This window comes from Geotrypetes seraphini, chromosome 13 (genome assembly GCF_902459505.1).
Source record: "Geotrypetes seraphini chromosome 13, aGeoSer1.1, whole genome shotgun sequence".
NCBI lineage: Eukaryota > Metazoa > Chordata > Amphibia > Gymnophiona > Dermophiidae > Geotrypetes > Geotrypetes seraphini.
The window spans coordinates 79,605,088-79,627,954 of record NC_047096.1 but is presented as its reverse complement, the minus strand read 5'-3'; the positions used below and the strand labels follow the sequence as shown (position 1 = coordinate 79,627,954).

Genomic DNA, 22,867 nt, shown 5'->3' with positions numbered 1-22,867 from the left:
CTGATAAATTGTCTGTACTCTGAGAAATTGTTTATACTCTGATAAATTAGTCTGTACTCTCTCTTCTCTCCCCTGTCTAACTTCTCCCTAAATTTCAGTATAGTCCTCTCTTAGTCTGTACTCAGATAAATTGTATCTAAACTCAAATAACTTGTACTAAACTAATCTACTTATATTAAACTAAACGACTTATCTAAACTAAACTGCTTATACTTATACCCCTTGTATTTAAATACTGCACAGTCTTGTATGTCCAAACATTTAAACCTATTGTACATCTTATTTGTCTAATTACTTCCATTGTGTATGTTTACTTGTAGACCGTTCTGAGCTACTGGGAGGACGGGATATAAATCTAAATAAATAAATTGTGCAAATTCTGCGCTGTGCAGTTGTACAGAATTCCACTAGGAGTATTCTTTGAATTTTTTCTAATTATGAGAATTTTTGAGATAGGACAACCAGAACCAAATGCAATACTCAAGGTGAGGTCACACCATGCAGCATTACAGAGACCTTATACTGTAATATTCTCTGTCTTATTTGCCATCCCTTTCCTTATAACTACTAGCATCCTAGCTCCCCCATTTCACAAACTAACCCTCATACATTATTAACGTAAATACCTTCTACACATGATCTTGCTCCAGATTCCCATATCCAAATTCCATACATACTCTTACACCCTTTCCCTCTCTAAAGCATTGAAAGCAGGACAGTCTTCACTCTATAACAAGCAATATGGCACTATAAGGGCCCCATCTTAATTTTATCCCTAGATGCCCATTTAATTATAGCTATATCACCAGCAGTAAAAACTCATATCCTAGTAACTAGAAAACTCAGCACATGCAAATAAGTTAAAATTGACAGGACTCCACAAACAAAACTTTAAAAAACTAAACAAAAGAAACAACGGCTTCAGTATGGAACAAAATTAAATAATTCCCGCACATTTCTTTATTGAGAGTTTAAGTTGCCAATTCAGACCTAAAAAAATGGGCTCAACAGTTTGTTCAACCCGTGCTAAGGCATCATGAACACAAAAGATCGTGCTATTAACAAGTTGGCTTTAACCATTAAGGCAATAAAGTGATGGGAAGAGGCGATGCCAGCGCTTTGGAGAAGACTATGCCTCAATTCGGTAAAGAGAGGAGGGTTGGGATACTCACAAACTTAGAGACCTTCTTCTCAGTTTCATCGCTCCCAGGGCCGACAAAAAATGCTCCTGCGGACGTTCCACCGTCTTGGAAGGCACACTTACAGTTTAACTTATTTTCTCTACCAGGAGCCAGGGACAAGTCTCTGGAAGGACGACGCAACTGCATCTTCCCCTGTTGAAGTGGTCTTGCTTGGAGCGTCCACTAAATCCGCATGGGACACGCGAGTCACTAACCAACACCCTATACTATCACACCCAAACGCCTGTACTCTTCAAGACGCCTGATAGCTTCTAAAACCAATGATATCCAAGTGTTCCTGCCACATGGGCCACACCCAACGTCCGAACCCTTGACCAATGGGAAGAAACCAGCCTTCTCCAGAAACAAACCTGCGAACCAAGACTCTCTAAAATTTTCCAGCACAACAATCTGAGATTGGTCAATAAATGAAGTGGTGGCCGGTAGAAAAGGTACATGGTTGAAAGTTAACGAACAATCTAAGCGTTGGCTCTTCCTTTGGTTAGTGCAAGGCAGCTGAGGAGCTGTGGTATCAAAACCCGAAATATTTATTTTGAGTCTTAGTAAAGTTCGCGATCAGTCAGATTGATTCGTGACCTTCTGAGATGACAGCCGGGCACTGACTGCCTGGCTAAAACGCGCTAAAACACTGTATACGGTGTTTGAGGATTTTGACTAATGAGAAAGGAACTCCTTCTGGGTAATCATTCCGCTTTTCTGTGCTGGAGAAATTAGATCTTTGATTACTTGTTGAAGTCTAGCTAAAGGATCCTTTTTTAATTTACGATAATGGATCCTCATAGATGATTGTTTTTCCACTTCTCTTGAATATTGCTGCTTCTACTTTATGCATGTGGCACCTCCCTTATCAGCTTGAAATATAACATCAGTCATGGATTTTAAATCCTTTAAAGCTTTGGTCTCACAAATTTTTATATTTCTTTTATAGCGTACCTCTGACTGATGTTCTTCTATGAGTACACTTTGTTCTGTATATAATCCCGTTCATATTTTTTTTATTTTATTTTGATGTAATGATTCTCTAAATGTACTTATTTTATTGTAAATCCTCCATCTGTTTGATGAATTCATCTGCAGGATTTTTTGTTGTAAACCTTCTTGCAGTTCCAACATGTCTTTTTTCATTATTTCTTCTGTGTCCTGTTGTTTCCAGTGTCCTGTTGTTTCCACTATCAGCAACATTAACCCCCTCTTTTACTAAGATACACTATATTTTTTAGTGCACGATAAATATTAGCCCGCGCTAAATGCCAACACGTGCATGTTATCCTATGGACGCGTTAGCAGTTAGTGCATGCGTTGATTTAGCGTGCTAAAACGCTTAGCGCACCTTAGTAAAATCCATTTATCCAAAAACTCTTTATCATTAAGAAATAATTTAGGCTCTTTTATAATTCTCAACTCTCTAGAAACCATCCCTTTTTTAAGATACTGAATCATTGTACTACCATGGAGTTCTGCTCTTATTAATATTTTGTGTAGATTCAGCAAATTCAGCCAATCTTTATTATCGGATTGTTCATTCATATCTTCCATTATTCCTAATCGTTGCATTAAATGCTGTGCTTGTTGTTCCATATGAATGCGGATGAATTCAACAAACAGAGGATTTACAACAAAATATAAGTACATTTAGAGAATCATTACGTCAAAATAAAATCAAAAGTACAGACGGGATTATATACAGAACAAAGTGTACACATGGATGAATAAAGGAAGAGATACAGTGGGAAAAGCTTGAGTGGAATTTACACAAACATCTGGTGAATTTGGAACCAGTTCATGAGATTAATCTGGATCAAGTGGGGTTTCACAAGCCCAACAGGTTTTTCCCACATGAGGAAGAGGAACGTGCAGAGGCAATATGACCCAAAGGACAAGCAACTCACATTACAACACAAAGAAAAAAAGTAATATCTCCACATCATTCAAAAATATCTACTCTCAACAAATAACAGAAGATCAAGCGTGGGTGCTTTATTTAAGATTAGGTTTTGTTCCAACAAATACATACAATCCATTTCGGACCCAAATTGCTTTTATAAATTTTTGAGGAAACTTCAAATTAAAGTGTTTTTCAAACACAATCATGTAGGGTAGACATTTTGATTGTTAAGCTGAGATCCTCGATTCCAATGGGTACAATGGAGCCATTTATCAGTACATTTAAGAAACTGCTTGAGAAAGATTTAAGATATATTGAGGAACATCAGTCAGTGGTACGCTATAAGAGAAATGTAACAACTTGTGAGACCAAAACTTTAAAGCTGATAAGGGAGGTGCCACAGTCATACAGTAGAAGCAGCAATATTCAAGAAAAGCGGAAAAACAATTGTCTATGAGGACCCATAATTATAATTAGGACACACAAGACCCTCTGGATATGCCCTCTACCTTTCTCTGAAACCCCCCTCCTTCTTAGACAGTGTTGTGGTCAGTGAGTAAGTGCAGGACATCTTGTATTCAGGACATCAGTTATTTTCTCAGTTACCACCCTGTTTCACTGACTTTCCATGGACCATGTCACAATAGGTTGTTCTTCATTTAGTGTAGCTCTTGTCCTTTATCTGATGCCCAGCGTTTCTGTAGAAATGTCCCAGCATTTATTTGGAAATTTCTCCACTGCTGCTTGGATATGGTTAGCAGCTATGAGACAGAGATGAAGCTTCTATAAATTTCATTTTGTCCTTGGTCTGTTTTTGCTTGCAGGCCTTGTCCTTTAACACAGCATTAGAGAATGACACGGGGAAAAAAATCTGTCCCCGTCATTGCACCGTTCCCGGCCCACCGTCCCCTTCACCACCCCGTCACTGCCATCCCATTCACTGCCCCTTCACCATCACCGCCATCCCATTCACCACCCCATCACCGTCCCCGCAACATCCATACAAGCCTCAGTACTGCAATATTTAGCTTATTCCTTCCTTATAAATCAAAGTTCTGGCTGCTGAACTGGAGAAAGATGTTCAGCTGGCAGGGCATTGTTTATAAATTTTTATCAACACAACTATAAACTTCTTTATCCTGAAGAAAAAAAAGAAATACAATTTTTTTTCTACCTTTGTCGTCTGGTTTCTGCTTTCCTCATCTTCTCATTCAATTCCTTCCATCCACTGTGTGTCTTCTCTCTGCGTCTTCCATTTGCTCTGTTACTGAGCCTCTCTCTTTCTCCCCCCCCTTCCAAATTGGTCTGGCACCCATATTCTTCCCTCTGCTCCCCCCTTAGTCTGGCATCTCTGTCTTCTTCCCTGCCAGCATCTTCTCCCCACTCTCTCTTCCCCATTTCCCTTCAGCGTCTTCTTCCACTCTGTCTTCCCCATGTCCTTTCAGTGTTCTTCTCCCCCCCTCTGTCTTCCCCATGTGCTTTCAGCGTCCTTCTCCCCACTCTGTTTTACCATTTCCCTACAGCGTCTTTTCTTCTCCACCCCACATTTCCTCCTCCCTGCCCCTTACCTTCATGGTGCTTTCCCCCCCCCCCCCCTAGACAACAGGCCTGGTGCAACAATCCTCCTTGCCCTTTACCTGTGGCCGGCGATGTCTGAACTGCCTTCTTACAGCAGCCGGAGCGTTGTAGTTGCATATGGCTGCCGTAAAGGTCGCCTCTGATGCAACTTCCGGTTGCGTCGGAGATGACCTTTACGGCAGCCACACGCAGCTTCAATGCTCGCTGCTGTAAGAAGGCAATTTAGACTCGCGGCCACGAAGGTAAGGGGCAGGGAGGGAGAAAGGATGCTGTTTCAACTCGGCGGCGGCAGTAAGGAGGGAGGGAGCGCAATAGGTGACCGCGTGCGTTCCCTCCCTTAACTGCGGGGACAAGGCCATTTGCCGCTCCACGGGGCGGTGAATGGCCTTGTCCCCGTAGCCACAGTGGACACAGGTTTTTCCTCACTGTTATGGTGGTTTACCCGCGGCTAGCCGCGGGTAACAGCCACCGTGTCATTCTCTATGCAGCATCACAGGGCCTGATGCTGAAGGGTCTCTTCTGGGTCCCTCAATCCTTTAGCTAGACTGCAACAAGTAATCAAAGATCTAGTTTCTCCAGCACAAAAAAGCGAGATGATTACCCAGAAGGGAGCGTTCCTTTCTTATTAGTCAAAATCCTCAAATACCGTATTTATACTTTATTCCTAAGAGCCATAAAGACATTTCTAACCCGCCTGGCTGCCCAATAGTGTCGACTAGAAATTCAGTGCTTTAGCCTTTGTCTATTTTGTTAGACAAGATATTACAACCACATATACCTACTATCAGGTCATATACAGTTGACTCCGCTTAAGTGCACGCCCTTCGGACCGGGACACCACCTACGCTTAATAGAAGTACCACTTGTTAGTCATGAAAAATTACAATACGCTGAACCATATTTCCCCATATATAGGCCGCGGCCTATACATGGGTTTTACAAACCTGTATATGGGGCGTGGCCTAGTTAAATGGGATGACCTAGATAAAAAATTTTAATCATCCCCCCCCCCACCCCCGGTACCTTTTTCGTAAGCCCCCCTCGCTGGCACATGGCTTGGGTCTCTAGCAGTGCGGGGCAGCCGCAATCTCTTCAGCATCCGGCCTGTCCCCCACACCGCTTGCTGAGTGGTTGAGGTCAGTTCTTGCGAGTCCCGTGAGAGCTGACGTAGGCCATTCAGCGGGTGGTGCGGAAGAGACGGCCGGATGCCGAAAAGATCATGGCTGCCTGCACCGCTGGAGACCCGAGCCGCACACCAGAGAGGGAGCTTACGAAAAGGTACCGGGGGTAGGGGGGATGAATGGAAAAGGCAAAGGAGGTACAGGAAGATAAGCCATGGCTAATACCATGGGGCAGCTTATTTTCCGGTTTTTAAACATAGGCCGCCCTTTTCTACAGCCTAAGCAGAGGGGCGGCCTATATGTGGAGAAATACGGTAATCAAATGCAATAAAACTTTTATTCAACCAAAAACACACCGAATACAATGTAATACGGTACAGTTGTAGAAACAGTACTGTTCGGTCTAATGCAATATACTCTTCCCTCAATATTCACGGAGGTTAGGAGCAGAGCTGGCCCGCAAATACTGAAAATTTGCAAATAACGTTTGGGTCGACTTTCGAGACTCCAATGGGAACTCACAGCAGCCATTTTGGATGAGTGATCTGTACGGGGCAGGAGGTAGGAAGATCGCTCCTGCCCCAAAAGACCGCTAGACCATCAGGTAATGTCCGGTGAGATCAGGGAGGCGGGAAGGAGGTGGGGTGATTCCAGTTTTAGGAAATCGCAAATCAAAATTATGAGTCATAAAACCGTGAATTGGAAGGGGGAAGTGTACAACTTTTTTTAAAACCAACATTCTGTATCGCTTGGTAGACTGGTATAGTCCTTAAGAATGGGTTATATGCCTCATTACTACCAGCAGGTGGAGACTGAGCACAAACTTGTATATCAGGCTAGAATCTTTCCAGCAACTCAGTCTGTTTCAGTCTCCATAGCAGGTAGGTAAGACTAGATTGGCTCCCCTCTTAGTACTGTTGGAATTTTGTTTTGGATTCCTGGGTTCCCCTTTTGTGCTGGATAGAGCTTGGACGGGTTCTGTTTGGGGATCCGTCTGACCTCGGGGGTGTTAAACCCGGTGGGTCTCGTGCTGGATCCCTTCCTCCACCTCCCCATATTTTTGTAGAGGTGCCTCAGCCGGCAGCCTGGCCCCCTGGTTGGTCAGCCCTCCAGCTTTGAGAGCCGTGGACTTTGTTCTGTAAAAAAAAAAAGACAAAATACTGAGGTGTGCCGGTCTAAAGGACTCATTTCCCTTTAAAATTGCCTTTTTACTATAGTTTCTCATCTAAACAGCACTTTTCTTTCAGCTAGGGTGCTTTTCAGCACAATGAGCACTTTTATTTTTAAGGTAAAAAATGCTCATTGTGCTCCAGACGTGAGGTACTCGCGGCTGGCCTGTGCAAATGTTGTGCAGGTTGGAGCGGTGGGTTAGCCTCATTGGCAGTGAATGCCGGCCACCAGGGCACCTCACCACATACTTCGTGAGTCTGCTTTGGATCATGGGGAAGCCTGGGCTTCCCCCGACGCCCACACAGCAGGTTCCCCAGCTGCCAACGGTCAGGGAGAAAAGGATTCCCTTGCTGCCGGAACGGCTGGGGATTCCCTTTTCGCGTCGGTCGGTTCTTCGGCCTTAGCTTCAGGAATGTCCCAGGCTTTTCAGATGCGGCAGGCTACAGGAGCTCCGATTTTGGTGGTTTCAGGTCCAATTTCAGCGGGAACCTCCTCCTTCATCTCAGTTACCTCAGGTGACCTTCTCCTTGTTCTGGAAATACAGGGAAGATATGGCAGGGTCCCCTGCTAGGGCAGGGAGTCCCTTGGGGCCGCCAGGGGTTTTCCCCCCTGAATTAATGTTAGCACTTTATAAAGCTTATGTGCTGGTGGCTGGAGGATCTGGGTCCACTCGGGAAGGGGGGGGATTGCCCTCAACATCTTGCCCGGTGCAGCCCCACACAGCGGTGGTTTTGCCTCCCTCTACTCCTATCTCGTCCAAACGCCCGAGGGTCTCTTGGGATGAGGATTTTTACCTAGAGCAGCAAGATGTTATTAATGAGGAGCTGGACCCTTGGGGAGATTTCCAGGATCCTCTTGGGGGGGTCGGTTTCCGCCAGCGAGGGGTTCGAGCACCCCCTAGCTGGCGAAGATGCATCTGTGGTGCGCATTTTTCAGCAGAAAGAGCTTCATGAGTTACTTCTTCAGGTGTCCTTGGTTTTGCACTTTGAGGATACTGTGTCAAAGCCCCCACTTATGGTGGACTCCTTGCTTAAGGGGATCCGCTCTGCTTCCCACTCTTTTCCTATGCATCAGGATATTTGGGATATTATGCTCACACAGTGGCAGGTGCCGGAAGTTCCCTTTCATTTTGCGTACTCCATGGCCCGCCTGTATCCCATTCCTGAAGGGGATAGGGACACTCTGAAGTTGCCTGTAGTGGACGCGGTGGTCTTGGCCATCTCTAAAAGGCATACCGTGCCTGTTGAGGGCGGTATGGCCTTGAAGGACCAGGAGGAGCGGAAGTTGGAGTCCCTCCTTAAACAGAGTTTTAATATGACAGCTCTGGCGGTCCAAGCGGCGATGTGTGGCGGGCTGGTGGCTCAGGCGTGTTTTTGCTGGGCCGAGCATATCCTTGACTGTAAAACTGAGGATTGGGAATTCTCAAGCGCAAAGTGGCAAAGATTGAATTGAGTGCTTCTTATCTTTCAGATGCCATGTAAGACCTCTTGCGAGCTTCTGCCAAGTCTTTGGCGTTTGCAGTGGCTTTGCTTTTGGTCAGCGGACTCAGCGTCCAAAACTAAGTTAACAAAGTTTCCTTTTAAGGGATCTTTCTTGTTTGGTGAGGACCTGGACAGGTTGATCCAGACTCTTACTGATTCTAAAGTGCCTTGTTTGCCTGAGGATAAGCCTAGGCCGCTGGCTCGAGGTGGCACTGCTCGTGGGTGTGTTTTCCGCCTTTTCCACCCTGGTCGTGGGGCTGCCTCTTTTCAGTTCCCTAGGCTCTCTAGAGGCAGGTTCTTCCAGCGCATGCAGTTCCTTCGTGGGGCTAGCCAGGGTGCGGGTAGTGCCCCCGCCGGGTCCCCTGCCGCCCGTCCTGGCCAATGACTCCTTGCCGTCGCTCGTCTTGGTTCCGGTATGCGTCCGGCTGAGGGATTTTTATCCAAAGTGGGCAGACATCACATCCAATCAGTGGGTTCTGGAGGTGATTCAGGATGGTTATGCTCTGGAATTTGCCCATTCCTTACCAGACTAGTTTCTCGCTTCTCCCTCGCAGATGGCGTGGAAGCAGCAAGCCTTTCGCCAGATCCTTCAAAGATTGTTGGATCTCCACGTGGTGATTCCAGTTCCCCCGCGGGAGTGGGGCACAGATTGGTACTTGATTTACTTTGTGGTGCCAAAGCGAGAAGGGACTTTTCGGCCCATCCTGGATTTGAAGAGGGTCAACAAGGCTCTTCACGTGCCCTCCTTCCGTATGGAAACTCTGCGGTCTGTGATTCTGGCAGTTCAGCCAGGGGAGTTTCTGACCTCTCTAGATCTGACCGAGGCCTACTTGCACATTCCTATTCGGGCTTCCCATCATCGCTTCCTGCACTTTGCGATCTTGGGGCAACATTATCAGTTCTGTGCACTTCCCTTCGGTCTGGCCACAGCTTCGCGGACGTTCACCAAGGTAATGGTGGTCGTTGCAGCGGCATTGCGCAAAGAGGGCATTCTAGTTCTTCCCTACCTGGACGACTAGTTGATTCGAATGAAGTCGTTACAGGAGAGCACCCGGGTCACGGCTCGGGTGGTGGAGTTTTTGCAGTCACTGGGATGGGTAGTCAACCTTGCCAAGAGCCAGCTGTCTCCCTCTTAGCGTGTGGAGTATCTAGGCTTGCTGTTCAACACCTCCTTGGGAAGGTCTTCCTTCCGGAGGCCCGGGTAAGCAAATTGCAATCTCAGATTCGCCTGCTTATGCCGTGCCAGTGTCCTTGGGCACAGGATTTCCTCCAAGTCTTGGGGTCGATGGCAGCTTTCCTCGATGTAGTGAGGTGGTTGCGGGCCCACATGCATCCTCTTCAGTATGCTCTTTTTCGGAGGTGGTCGCCTCAGAGGCACAGTCTGGATCACCCAGTTCCGCTTCTGGGCTTAGCTCGGAGCAGTCTTTGTTGGAGGCTCCAGACCCCCCCCCCCCCATTTTGTACAAGGGGCGAGTCTGGATCAGCTGCAGTGGACGCTGCTGCTCACAGATGCCAGTCTTCTCGGTTGGGGAGCTCAGTGTCTAGGTCACTCAGCTCAGGGCACCTGCCCCATGGAGGGGGCTTCTTGGTCAATCAATGTCTTAGAGACCAGAGCCATCCGTCTGGCGTTGCTAGCCTTCCAGTCCTTTCTGATGGGCAAGTCAGTCAGGGTACTGTCGGAAAGTGCCAAGGCGGTGACCTATGTCAATCATCAGGGGGGCACCAGGAGCACTTTGGGGTACAGGTGGCGACTGTGCTCATGGTCTGGGCGGAGTCACACCTTCAAGAAATATCACCTTCCCACATAGCCGGAGTGGAGAATGTTCAAGCGGACTTCCTCAGTCATCACGTGCTAGATCCCGGAGAGTAGTTTCTCAGCCTGGTGGCTTTTCAGTTGATAGTGCAGTCTTGGGGTCAGCCCCTCATGGACCTGATGGCCACAAATGTCAATGCCAAAACACCCCGCTTCTTCAGTCATCGCAGAGACGGTCAGGCCTAGGGCCTGGATGCTCTGGTTCAACCATGGCCAACGGAAGGGCTGTTGTATGTGTTCCCTCCGTGGCTATTAGTGGGCAGAGTTCTTCTCTGCAAAATTCGCCATCCGGGCCTCGTGATTCTGGTGGCTGTGGATTGGCCTCGACGACCGTGGTATGCAGATCTGGTAAGGCATCTGGTGGTGGATCCTCTTCCTCTGTCTCTCTTGGACGACCTTCTAACTCAAGGTCCCATTCCAATGTTCGATCTGGGTCCCTTTTGTCTCTTGAAAGGGGTCGCCTAGGTAAGAAGGGGTATTCAGATAAAGTGATCTCAACTTTCTTGGGGTCCCGGAGGCTTTCACCTCTTGGGCTTATGTGAGGGTTTGGCATCTATTTGAGGAGTGGTGTGATGTGCGTGGAGTGGTCTCTTTTCGTGCTTCCCTGCCTAACATCCTAGAGTTCTTGACCTGGATAGAGGATTGGCTTGGTCTTCTCTCTGGGTTCAGCTAGCGGCCTTGTCAGCCTTTTGGGGGTTATTGAAAGGTCAGCGTTTGCCATTCCTGATGTGATTCATTTCTTGCGGGCGGCCAAGTTGCTCAAGCCTTCCGTATGATCCTCTGTTATATCTTGAGATCTGAATCTGGTTCTGTCAGTTCTAGTGCGCCCTCCTTTTGAACCATTGGGCGACTGCTTTCTGATGGAACTGGCTAATTTGTGATTATCGAAAATTATTTTTGGGATGAGTATTATCAACAAATACACAGTGTGGCTATGGGGGCCACTGTAGTTCCAACTACTGCCAATTTATATATAGCAAAATTTGATGAAACTTGCATACATCTTGAGTCTCAATTGGATGAATTCCATTTATCTTAATTTGAAATTTGAATTGATCTACCATTCTACAGAAATTAATTTCTTGGATAGTCACATAATATGGGGAAAGGATCATTTTGAAACAACTCTATATCGTAAAACAGTAGATCGCAACAACTATTTAAGATTTCACAGTTTTCACCCATATGGCCTTAAGAAGAACTTGCCAATTAGCCAATTTCTGAGGATCCTTAGAATATGTTCCTCTGATAAGGAATTTGAAGTACAAGCAAAAATATTATTTCATAGATTTCTTCAAAGAGGTTATTCTTGTAAAGCTATTCACAACGTTTGGCGGAGAACAAGATATGTACAACAGTAACTATTATTACAGTATCAAAGACCAAAGGATGACAATCAATTGGTGTGTGTGTTACCTTATTCAGTGCATTCAGCAGAAATTAGCAGAAGTATTTATCAACACTAGCATGTATTTACAACTACATTCATGTTTTTGAGAACATCAAGTGATACCATATATGAGAGGAAGAAACATTGGAGAACTAGTAAATATTAAAAGGAAACAAGATTTTAGGGAGAATGAAGCTAGCCAACAAGTATGGACCTTGCCAGTGGTGTAAATTAGCTAAGACAGAAATGAATTGGAGAGATCCACAAGTGGGATTCATGATTAATAAATCAGGGAATTGCAATACCAACAATATAGCATATGCCATTCAATGCCCCTATTAACGGGTGTATGTTGGCAGGAGTAGCAGAGCAATTAAAGTGAGACTTACAGAACATAAATCAAAGATCCACACTAAAAGTGAAGAAGCACCTTTAGTCTCACTTTGGATAGCTAATTCCCATACTTTGAAAGATTTGAGATGGTGGATCTTGGAAGTTATGGAAAGAGGGAGGTTGGGTGGTGATTTACACAAAAGGTTAAATTATAGGGAACAATTTTGGATGTTTAAATTGAAAGCAGTGGAACTCAGCGGGTTAAATAAAGAAATTGAATGGATGACGTTAATCTGAGCTGTAGCAAGATTATTGGATAACAATTTCATGTGACCGTGACATTGAGAAAGCTTTTTAAAAAAATGCCACAAGCCATATTTTAACTTGAGCGTTAGGAAAGAAGCTCAATAGAGCTACTACAAAAGTATGTGCTGAATAAATAAACAAATTATTTAATGGTTAAGTAGAATTTTTGTATATCTACCAATATATTTTTATAGGGGGATTTGCCTTGAAACAGCCTGTTTAAGGCGAAACATGAATTCATGTAGGCTGCTAGTACCCCCAATGTGTCTTCAAAGATAAGTGCTCTAAAAATTAGTCATAAGTTAAAAATTTCACATGAGTTATTAATAAATATATATATCAATTTTGCAAAGAATAGAAAACACAGACTGATGAATGTAATTTTATGCGCTAAGTTGTGTTGAGCAGTATACTTTGTATACCTCTGATTGGCTGACGATACATAAGCCTAATTTAAGTGGAAGTGATATGCATATGCACTGTAAAACTACCATTATTTGAAAATAAAAGGAGGGGAGATACCAGTTTACTATTTATGATATCACAGTGATGTAGACTTTTGTAAACAATAATTTGAATTTGATAATATGATAATTTCCAGATAATTTCTTTAAAAGCATTTTGGATCAGAACAGCACTCATGGGCAAGGTGCCGGTAGCGGACAAAATAAGATTCCAGATGCTGTGTGAACAAGACTTCAAAGCAAAGGAGATAATGGCTGTGATTCATCTCAAGAACTGGAAGTTCAGCACTGTGAAGAAAATTTGTCAGCATGTCAATTAAATTGGCTCTGCAATGGCACACAAGGCTGGTAGAGGTCGGCCGAAATCTGCGTGCTCAGAGACAAACATCGGGCATGTTGAAGAGCTGATTTGTTCCTAGGAAGGTAAGAGTGGCAAAGGCTTTCTCATCCATGAGATTGCTGCTGAGCTCAACATCAGTGAGAGATCTGTTCGACATATCATGAAGGAGGATCTGCAGCTCACTACCTTTTGTCATGTGCCAGCACATGTCATCAACGATGCTATGAAACAGAAAAGGCTGGAGCATACCGTGGCTCTGCTTCATCGGCTCAAAGTTCATGACACAAAATGCATATTCTTCACCGACATGAAAAATGTCTATCTGAAACCTCTTCTGTCAGTGAACAAAACAACCAAGTCTGAGTGACACATTGTTAATTGTATCATTGAATGATGTTATTTTACTTTTTTAGTTCAAACATTTTTAATGTGCAAAATTTGATGGTAATGATGCTCAAATGTCAGTAACATCAACATAGCTTAAGATAATTAACCCCCACTTTTACAAAACCATAGCGTGGATTTTATCGCCGGTCACGGTGGTAACAGGTCTGACACTCATAAGAATTCTATGAGCATTGGAGCTGTTGCCACCATGACTGGCACTAAAATCCACACTATGGTTTGTAAAAGGGTGGGGTAAATGTTGTTTAATAGTAATATAGTACTCACCCGAAATTCACAGGGATTCCGTTCTAAGAACCCTTGCAAATTTTGAAAAACCGCATTTGTCAAAAAGCAGGAGAGGGCAGGTGGAGCGCCGGCAGGTGAAGAAAATCACTCGCAGTCTGCTGTAATAAAATCAGGCTATACCAATCAGGAGCTGCTTTGACACATAGCTCCTGATTGGTGTAGCCCGACTTTACTACAGGAAGAGGCGGTCAGAGCATATCGTGAATGAGCAAGTCCATGATTTGCAAACCGCAAATTCGCGGGAGAACACTGTATATAATTACGATAAATAAGTATGTAAAATTTCTCCATTGAAATTCAGAGTGGTTGCTGAGAAAACTGTAAAAACCTGTAGGGGGTTACTTTTTTAAAATTTTGCCTCAGCCTGCATCACTGTGAAGAATTTTGGCTCTTTCCTCCATACAGAACTGATTACTTGTGTGACATTTGAAGGCTGGCTTTTTTGAATGGCTTGCTTCAGGTCTTGTCACATGTCAGAAGGGTTTAGATCAGGACTTTTGGCCAGTCCATAACACAAACTCTCAATTTCTTCTGCTATTGACATATGTCAGATTTCTCACACTACAAAGAAATTTAAAACTGTTTTGTCACCTCTGTCTCCTACTTAACCACCCACCCTTCCCTCTTTCTGTGAAACGATCACCGAAATGCTTTCATGTTTTCCTTAATATACTGAAATTTGTCAACATTTGCTTATCTGAAGAAGGGTTACCTTCAAAAGCTCATCATAAAATGTATTGAGTTAATCCAATTAAAAATGTATTACCTTATTTCCTGATTTTATTTTTGTTTTATTTCTATACATTATCTTGAAAAGTGGACTAACATGGTCACCACACCATTTCAGCTATTCTGTAATAGGTTTACTTAACTGTGTATGATGTATATACCATGCAAAGACTATCTTTTGCTTTTTTTTAATGAGTACATTTGTTTACTATATAGATTTTACTACTTTGTGAAATGCTCAGGGGTGGGGGATTCTTTACTGGACCAAAAACATTAGTATATAAACTTCACATTAGATATTCCCTGAACTATAACTATCCTTATCCTCTTAAATGATAACTTTCAAAAATCCCAGTTCTCAAGCTATAATGCCACATGTTATCAGTCCTGGATGCTTCATTTTAGCCAAATTCTTATGTTTAGTCTTCCATCTGTTAAGACTGCATTTCTTCATAATAACAGGGCTGGATCTTTTTTTGGGAGTAGTTCCTGGACTATAGAATTCCCTGCCATTGTATTTAAAATTGATTATAGATTTATTTATTTGTATTAGCTCACCTCTTTTTAAGTGGTAACTCAGGGTGAGTTACATTCAGGTACAATAGGTACTGTATCTCCCTGTTCCTGGAGGGCTTACAATGTAATTTTGTACCAAAGCATTGGAAGGTTTGACTTGCCCAAGATAACAAGGAGCAGCAGTAGAATTTGAACTAGGCTCCCCTGCATTGTAACCACTAGCTTGCTTACTCCTTTTTTCATCAAAAGATGGGGGGGGGGGGGAAACAATGTCTGTGCTCTTAGGACATTCAAGGCCCTGGGTTTGAAAGCAGAGAAGCTGTAGCTGCTATAACTTTGATTTCTTTATCTTTTATCTTTATCAGAAGCTTCTATACTGATACTAATTACTGGGGAGTCAACACAGCTATTTTCAAAGACATTTGTAATGGATTTTAAATATAGGTTCAGATGGATTCCACTGTGATTGTTGTCAGCCTCCTAGCTGCTTGGCTAGGGTATCGTTTGCATTTACATTATTATACCATTAAATATGTATACTATGTTTACACAAGATTATAGTTAACCATTTAAAATATGCTATATTTACACCCTCCTAAATAGGTTAACAGTTACAACTAAGTAATCTATATTTACATGCATCCTAAATAGCTCTAGCAGTATGTACTATATTCATTCTATTTACTCTTATCCTAGATAATTCTAGTTACACTCATCCTAATTTATTTTAGTTCTGTTTACTATATTCACCATATTTTAAACATTTCTAGAAAGATCTACTATGTGCATACATGTCATGTCCTGTCCTCCTGTTGTGTTCCTAGTGGGAGGGGAGAGCCTGCTATTTTCCTCTGTCACCTCTTCCCTATGTCAGCTCACAGTTTCGGTTGAAGTAGTCTGAGTAAAAGATAAGTCTATCCCTTTCTTGAATTTTCCGGTGTCTTTTTCTAGCTTTAATTCCTTCGGTAGGGCGTTCCACCACGTTGGAGCCATTACAGAGAATATTCTTGCACTTGTGCTTTTGTATTTGATATCTTTGAAAGAGGGTATTTGTAGTAGAGACTCCTGGCTCGAGCATAGGGCATGTAGTGGAGTACGGTTATGTAGTCTGGCCACAAGATATTGCGGTTCTGAGAGGTGAACTGTTTTGTGTGTTGGCAATAAGATCTTGAATTTCACCCTACTTTCAATCAGGAGCCAGTGCAACTCTTTCAGTAGTGGGGTGGCACTCATCTGTCTTGATTTTCCTTAGAAAAACCTTGCTGCAGCGTTTTGTACTGTTTGGATCTGTCCGAGCAAGGTTGCATTGCAGTAGCTGAAGATTGTGAGTACCAGGGATATTACTATGTTGGACTTTGCTTGGTGGGAGAGGTAAGATTTCAGTTCTCTAACCCAGTAAACTTTGCCATAAGCATGTTTATGATGAGTTGGATTTTTGTTGTCATGTCTAGACTGGGATAAGCATACTCCTAGGTTTCTCACACCATTCTTGGCTGATTCTATGGTATTGCTGTTTAGTATTAGTTAGAAATGGGCTGTTTCCTCCCATTTATTTTTGAGAAGTAGTTTGGTCTTTTCTTTGTTAGCTACTAGTCTTGTTTGCTTGAAAACATCCAAACATTTTCTCTAGGCCTGCCTTGATCGTCTGTGTAGTCTTCGCATCATGTCTCTCATGGGATGATCATTTGGACATCATCTACGTGGATGTAGCATTCCCACCCCAGTTTTCTGATGACTTTTCCCAGTGGTTAGAGAAAGATGTTGAACAGCATGGGTATGATGAGGCAGTTCTCATTTAGACTGTGGTCTGGTGCTGGTCACCTATGAGACACCGCCTGAGCCATAAGTTCCCGTTTATTCATCAAGGGCTCATACTCATGTCCATTATTTAAAGAAGTACCTTTATTCTATTTTTTGATTTTTTTATTCAGACTTTTTACTCAAGGGATTAAGTGTGCTAGCCAATTCTTTAGTAGAACAGCATGGGTGACAGCAGATCCCTGTGGTACCCCTATGTCTGTTTCTTTCCAATTGCTGGTATCCCTCTGCTATTCTACTCTTAGTCTTTTAGATAGAAATGATTCTATCCATGCCATGGCTTTTCCTTTTAGGCCTACTTCTCTGCATCATGGTTTTAGCAGTGTTTTGGACTAGGTCGAAGGCTGCTGAGAGATAGGAACCCCAGCAGCATGTCTTCTTCGTTAGCCTGGTGTTTAAGGATGGAGTCCTATACTGCTTCTAGAACGGTTTCCATGCTTAGATGTCTTCTGAATCTTGATTGGGCTTGGTCCAGCTTCGATGAGTTTTCCAGGAAGTTTGATATTTGTTGGCATGCTAGTTTGCCTACCAGTTTGGATATCCACGACTGGTTAGCTACCAGTTAGAGAGGTTTTCTTTTTCTTTATTCTTCAGAATGGTTTTGATGACTGAGAGTTTCCATTTAAGTGGAACTTGTCCAGACTGTAATGAGTTGTTGAGGTCTGTAAGGAGGTAGGAGAGTCCTGGGCCTTCAAGCTCTCTCATAGGTTGAATTGGGCAGATGGTGAGTGGGCCCGGTTTCACTCTTCTGTGACTGGTTCAAATTCTTCCATATTATATCTAGTTTCCCCCTTGTGTTTGTCTATAGATATGTTGTCATTTAGTCTGTTGTGTTTCTGTAGATTTCTTATTTTCTCAGTGAAAAAGTTGCTGAATTCTTTACTGATTAGGGAGCATTTGGTGATGGTCTCTTTCAGTTTTTTTCCCTAACCCTGGTATAGGGTTTTTGTGGAGTTTCAGGCTTCGAGGAACTTTTTTTTTGAAAGGTATTCCTTCTTTTCCTTTCTTATGTTAATGTAGGTTCTGTTAATTTTGAGCCAGGCCTTTTAGATCTCCTCATCTTTGTCTGATTTCCGCCATTTTCTTTTGAGTTTTATTTTCTTTCTTTTTAGTTTCATGATTTTGTCTGAGGGGGGTGAATCCATCATTTCTTTTGTTAGGTTTTCATAATTTTAATGGAGCTACTTCTCTAGACTGTGGTCCAGTGCTTTGTCCCAGAGCCTTACTCGTTTTGTGAGGTCTGCGTTTTTAGTTTTGATTTCTCTGAGGTGTGTCTCCAGTTTGTTTTGAATTTGGTACCGTCTATGAAACCTCATCTCATTTTTGGTCTTGTTTCAGAGACTTCTGCTTGTTTTTTACTTTTTGGTTATCTTATGCTGAAGCATACTAAGTAGTGGTCTGTCCATAGCACTTTCACTGTGGAGGGGTTGCAGTCACCTGTATCCTCTTCTCTGCTGAACAGTACATCCAAGGTATGTGCTTTTCAGTGGTTTTTTTTCCTTCAGTTTGGTATAGGCCATGGGTCTCAAAGTCCTTCCTTGAAGGCTGCAATCCAGTCGGGTTTTCAGGATTTCCCCAATGAATATGCATGAGATCTATGTGCATGCACTACTTTCATGCATATTCATTGGGGAAATCCTGAAAACACGACTGGATTGCGGTCCTCAAGGAGGGACTTTGAGATCCCTGGTATAGGCCTTCCAGTTGTTGGACTATCCGTTGGGCTCTTTGACTTGTTGGGTCATCTACATGCAGATTAAAGTCACCGCAGACCCAGAATGTAGATTTTTAGGTTGATTTCTGCAATAAGGTTCAGAATGTTTTCCTACCCTTATGTGCCTAGGTCAGAGATAATATATAGCACCATTATAACCTATTCTCAGAAGTAAACATTCAGCCCCTGCTAGATGGGTGGCTTCATTTGCTAATCTAATCATGTGCTGACATGTTTGGTGTGATGTGAAAGTTGGATGAGAGTTTTGACAATGGGTGGTTATGTTGTATTTAACATGCGTTTTGGTGGATGTAGACAATGACTGTGTTTTATATATGTATTTTATCTTGCTTTGTATGGCAAATTGATTTGAAGAATGAGTTTATCAAATTCTTAAATCTTCCTATATCATACTCCCCTAGATATTAGAGTCTCATTCAAAAGTGTTTCCCCAAGTTGGTGCTGGTGGAGTATACTCCCTTGCCAATCAGGTTTTCAGCGTATCCACAGTGAATATGCATGAGAGATCTGCATTCAGTGGAGGCAGTGGGGGTCATTTTCAAAGTACTGTACTTACTGTAGACTTAGAAAATTCTATGTGCTTTGAAAATGGGCCTTTATGTATGCAAATAATCCATATATATTCATTGTGGATATCCTGAAATCCTGACTGGCAAGGGGGTACTCCAGGACTGACTTGGGAAAAACTACCATAGAGGGTCCTGTTAATCCCCCTCCAAGCTGGTTCCAATCTCATAGAGGTCCATCCATCCCCCAATGCTCTATCTGCCCCTCTAGTTATGCTAGCAGCTAGCCCATGGAAGATCCAACCATTCCACCAACAGTATAGTTTCAATACCACCAGACTTTTATAAATCCCCACTCTTCTCAATTCCACATGCGGCCATCTGTCGCTCCGCTCCATCTTAAAATTCTCAAAACCATCTGTAAGTTTCACAAAGTATAATTCCTTTATCCCTCTTAAACCCCATGTCAACATTATCTACATCTTTCCCAAAACAGCTGTAATACTTCCTTAACCTCCTCCAACCTCATCTAGTGCACCTAAGTATAAGAACCATAGCATCCCTCATCCTCACTGTCTCAACTGTAATTCCACTCTAGTATGCTAACCCTACATGAGGACTGATTTCACCTTCCCAATCCTGTATGATTCACATCTACTCTATCCCAAAGCCCACTCGTACCTTCAAAATTATTCCAAACCAAGAGACAGATAGCTCCTCTCCCAAATTATTCTACATCTGCCAGATGCCATCCACCGTGAAAAAGTAAATCTCCAAAACCTTTGAGCATTTCTGGCAGTGAAATTGGAAATGGTGGCAGGGAGAAAAGTTGACAATATTGTGAAAGAGAGTTTACAGAGACTGCTTCTGTTTTGTACCTGTGTGAAATTTGATGCTGCAGGTTTCTAGAATGTTCTGCCAGGTACAGGTTAGCAAAGTACCTTTAGGGTCCAGACTCAGTATCAGATGGCCAAGCAAAGCTAAGCTGTGATCTGGAGATTATGCTTGTTTTATTGTTAATGTCTTGAGTTGTGAATTTTTCTGTTTATTTCCAAATGTTTGTTGTGTTTTTCTAAAATTTGATATAGCACATTACCTGATGTAACCAAGTAGTTTAGAATGTGTAATATAAACTAAGAACTCCAAAGTTTAACAATATGTTAAAGGGGATTATGGGACTTGATACATCGCTTTTTCTGTGTGGTTTACACCGGTGTTCTTCAACTGCCGATCAGTGGCCCGGTGTTAGTCCACAGAAAATTCCTGCCGGTCTGCGCAGGGCCGGCAAGATCGGTGTGCAAAATTCCTGCCAGTCTGTGCAGGGGCCGGCGAGAGCTTCTGACATAGCTTCCTCCCCTCCCCTCCGCTCTCAGTACTTTCCTGCAGCAGCGATTCACTTAGGCAGCCTTGGGGCTTTTGCTGAGTCATGGCCCGCCTCTGATGATGCAACTTCCTCTTTCCTCAGGTAGCGTGACCCATCAAAGGACCCAAATCTGCCTAAGTGAATCGCTGCTGCAGGAAAGTACTGAGAGCTGCTGGGAGGGAGGGAAGGGGAGAAAGACACTGTTGGAGGCTGGGAAGCTGCTGGATAAAGCTGCTACTGGACCTGGAGGGAGGGGGAGGGAGGAGAAATGCTGCTAGAAGGGGAGGAGGGAAAGGGAAGGGAAGAGAGTTACTGTTGGATAGGGGGAGGAGGGAAGGAAAAAGGAAACAGCTGGAAGGAGATTAGAGGAGGGAAAGGGGTCAGAATGGAATGGAGAGATCAGATGAGGGAAAGGGGAGAGACAGGAATGAGAAAGTAGAGAGAAATTGATGCTGGAAAGGAGGTCAGCAGAGAAATAAGGAGAAAGGGACAAAGATGCTAGATCTGGTGGAGAGATAAAAATGAAGAGAGCAGTGAAGCTGGAATGAATCATATAAAAAAGGGAGAGGGGCATAGAAAGAAGGCAGATACCATATGGCAGGGAGAGAGAGGGCAGACAGTGGATGGAAAGGGCAGATGCTGGATTGAAGAGACAGAGAGGGCAGACGCTGGAAGGAAGAGAGTGAAAAGAAGATGAAAGCAGAAACCAGAGACATCAAAAGGTAGAAAAAAAATAATTTTATTTCTATTTTGTGATTAGAATATATCAGATTTGAAATATATATCCTGCTAGAGCTGGTGTTAGATATAACTGGGACAGCAAAGCCCAGGCAATGCTTCTTTAGCTTCCAGCTGGCTTAGGGCTCTCTATGACCAGGGGACAGTTTCCCTAGTTGCACTCCCCTAACACTATTCCTGTCATGTGTGACTGCGGTATTCTATTAGTATGATATTTCTGTGTTAGCATTCTGTAATAATTTGGCTTATTCAGTTTTCTTGATAGTAGAGGGAATTTATAGTGAAGGGGAGGAGAGACAGGGGTTTTGTTGATCCTTGCTCTGTATTAGTTTGTATTTATAATAATGGCAATTGTACAAAATATTGTTTCTTTTTTTTACTTTTAATAAGTACATTCAATATAAATCTAACTGAGGTTTGTGCAGGAGGGGATCTAGATGGTGTTGCTGGTCCACAAAATAATTCTTTTATTTCCGCCAGTCCATAGGTGTAAAAAGGTTGAAGAACACTGGTTTACACAATCAAAGCAGTTTAATCTTACAATGAAATGTTGAGTGACTTGCCCAGAATCTCAAGGAGCTGCAGTGGGAATCGAACCCAGAACCTCAGGGTGCTGAGGCAGCTGCTCTAACCAATAGGCCACTCCTACCTATATGCATTTTTGTAGACTAGTTAACAGTGCTGAGAAAGTTTATGACCACACTGATACGGTCTATATTTTAGCACAATTTATATTCAAGAAAACATGATGAGATCATAAGAACATAAGAATTGCCGCTGCTGGGTCAGACCAGTGGTCCATCGTGCCCAGCAGTCCGCTCACGCGGCGGCCCCTAGGTCAAAGACCAGTGCTCTAAATGAGCCCAGCCTCACCTGCGTATTTTCCAGTTCCTAATCTAAAACCAGATAAGAGAGAAACATAACCTTGCTTAATAAATAATTTGGACAAAATGTGTATATTTTCATTATTCAACAAAAAAAGAATTCTGCGGTTGAAGCATATGGCATACCTAGAGTATATGCATCTGGGCTGATAATGTTTTTAAACATCTCCCCATATAAAAAGGGATTGGAGGAAATACCCCCTAGGAGCTGCACCCATGGCTTACCACCACCCCATCCCCACCTCCCAGTACGCCACTGCCTGAGGAAGGGAGTTTTGGTCTCCAAAAGTTAGTAAAAAATGTATTAAAATTAGTCCAATAAAAAGATTACCTTATTTCCATTATCTATGTATTTATAAATGTTTATCAATACAGCTACAGTACTACTTTATTCTAAAGCTATAACAAAAACAAAAAAATCTTTTTTCTGCCTTTTGTCATCTCTGATTACTGCTTTTCTCATCTTCTATCACTCGCCATTCCATCCAGCATCCATCCTCTTTCTTCTGTTCCTTCCATTTTTTTTCTTTTTCTTGTCTCCACTCTCTCCCATGCTCGGGCCCTTCTCGTTTCCCTCTTCCCACCCCCAACTCACCCATGGTCTGGCATCTGTTTTCCCTCCCCCATGCCCTGAATCTCTCACCTCTCTTCTCCTTCCATCTCTCCCTCTCCCTCCATGTCTCTGGCATCGCCTTCCTTCATCCTGAGGGTCTAGCCAGCTCAAGTCTCTTTCCCTTCCCTCATGCCCTGGTATCTCTCTCCTCCACTTCCATCTCTCCCTCCATGCGCTGGTATCTCCTCT

At 43.2% G+C, this 22,867-nt stretch overlaps 1 protein-coding gene across 7 annotated transcripts in view; it reads left to right on the top strand.

Moving 5' to 3' along the window:
* CBX1 (chromobox 1) overlaps positions 1-22,867 on the top strand; it is an 80,965-nt gene that overhangs the window by 8,059 nt on the left and 50,039 nt on the right. For 2 of the 7 annotated variants that reach the window (XM_033917472.1, XM_033917467.1), the window contains exon 2: positions 12,881-13,166. The exons of the other annotated variants lie outside the window; for them this stretch is intronic. The gene's annotated coding sequence lies outside the window, so the exon portion shown is untranslated. The remainder of the gene's footprint in view (positions 1-12,880; positions 13,167-22,867) is intronic. 7 annotated transcript variants of the gene reach the window in all.